This window comes from Penaeus monodon, chromosome 43, assembly GCF_015228065.2.
Source record: "Penaeus monodon isolate SGIC_2016 chromosome 43, NSTDA_Pmon_1, whole genome shotgun sequence".
Taxonomy (NCBI): Eukaryota; Metazoa; Arthropoda; class Malacostraca; order Decapoda; family Penaeidae; genus Penaeus; species Penaeus monodon.
Genome location: NC_051428.1, coordinates 24,829,358 through 24,831,378, shown reverse-complemented (window position 1 = coordinate 24,831,378; position 2,021 = coordinate 24,829,358). Strand labels below are relative to the sequence as shown.

The window sequence follows — 2,021 nt, the reverse complement described above, 5'->3', positions numbered from 1 at the left end:
TTATTTTTGAAGGCTTTGGGGGGAAAGGGAAAGATTACGCCCTCCTCTTTCTCCTATTGGTGAGAGGAATACAGACTGCGTGAGGCCGAAAATCTCAACGATCTCGCGCCATTCGCTCTCTGAGATGGACACGATGCACTGGGAGCTGACCCGCCCACTACCGATTTGCTATGTTCTTGCGGTGAGATCACAGGAGTGCCACGTTTCCTGTGGGGGATGTGGGGGAGGGTGAAAGGGGTGAAAGGAAGTGAAAGGAAGTGAAAGGCAGAAATTTGGGGATGAAGTGGAGGTCGGGGTGAGCATCAGGGATGGGAAAGAGAGGAGGAAGGGGTTGTAAGAGTGTAAGGAAGGGGTAGGGGTGGGGGAAAGAGAGAGAGAGAGAGAGAGAGAGGAGGAGAGAGAGAGAGGGGAAAAAGTATAAACCAATAAAATGGATATCAGAGAAGAGAAAGAAGGAATGGAGAAGCAAGAGAACACGGAAGAGACAAAGGAAACAAATGCACGTAGGAGAAACGACTTCCCACCTCTAATCTTAATAAAAGTTCAATATTAAATTATCATAATTACTTTCAACATCTATTTCATATTGTCCAATTATTTACATCCTACGAGAAGCTTAGACCCATAGTTTGATGGACCTCGCCCTAGAAAACCCATACAAAGCTTCCTACCTCTCTCACTCCCGCAAGTTTTTGGCTTACGAGGAAACTTGTGTGAAAGGGGTTTCTCGGCTGTTAGTGGATAGCTGTCAGGGTTCACGACAAAGGAGAAGAAGCACACGGGAGTCTTGCCGTATTTGTGGTACTGGCATTTGAGGATGTTGTACAGCCGCTGCACCTCCTCTGTCTGCCGCTCTTCGCCGCTGACTGAATTGGCCACCTAGAGGGAAACGAGGCCAAGAGAAACAGGGAGAAAAACATAACAAAAACAAGAACAAAAACACAAAAGAGGAAAAACGAAGAGCAAGAAAAATGATCCAAAGTAGAAAATGTGGTGGTCCAAGAAATAGTGAACTTCTAAAACACGAACTAGGTGAATTTCCCCAATACCTCAGTGGGAGTTTTCTTCTGGGTCTCCTTGTCCTTCTCGGAAAAACTCTAGCTTTACGCTCGGCCCTGGGCTTCTCCCACTCCAAAGCCCAAATAGGCTCAATCCCCGTTGTTTTTTAAAGAGGGGAAGACACCGCTTGGCCAAACCTGCAGGGAACGGCAAAACTCGTAGACCCAAAAACAATACTTACAAAAACAAAAACAAAAACACACACACAAAAAAAAAAAAAGAGAGAGAGAGAGAAAAAAAAAACAATGCAAATGTAAAAAAGTTAGGTATGGTAGAAAAAAAACTACAACAAAAAGAGGGCATTCAGGGCATACATATGTCCACATATATCTACATACATAATTGTATACATATTCTATTTTATGGGCTATTATTGTAACCATTAATCCCTTATTCATAAATAACTATTAATATCATGAATACTGCCATTAACTTTTACTTTGAAAGAGAGGGAGAGAAGAGAGAGAGAGAGAGAGAGAGAGAGAGAAGAGAGAGAGAGAGGAGAGAGAGAGAGAGAGAGGAGAAACAAAGAGAGAGAGAAAGAAAAAGAGAGAGAGAAAGAAAAAAAGAGAGAGAGAGAAAGAAAAAAGAGAGAGAGAGAAAGAAAAGAGAGAAAAGAGAGAAAAAAAGAGAGGGGAGAGAGAGAGAGGAGAGAGAGACGGAGAGAAAGAGAAAGGGGAAAGAGAGAGAAAAGAGAGGAGAAGAGGAAAGGAGAGAAGAGAGAGGGGGGAGAGAGAGAGGAGGAAAAAAAAAAAAAAAAAAAAAAAAAAAAAAAGGAGGAGAGGAGGAGGAGAAGGAGATAAAAAAAAAAGAAAGTGAGAAAAGCTTTGAAGATGACGACTTCACTTTACCTTTCCCGGAGCATAAATCATCTCAGTGTTCCTCTATTGCTTTCCGTGTCCAGGTGCTTTGAAGTGTGCCTGAAATCATGAAAATAAGCCTCATATGACGGGAAGAATTAA

General features: G+C 42.5%; 1 pseudogene; it reads right to left on the bottom strand.

Moving 5' to 3' along the window:
- The window catches only part of LOC119568330, a 6,115-nt pseudogene that overhangs the window by 313 nt on the left and 3,781 nt on the right, over nucleotides 1–2,021 (bottom strand).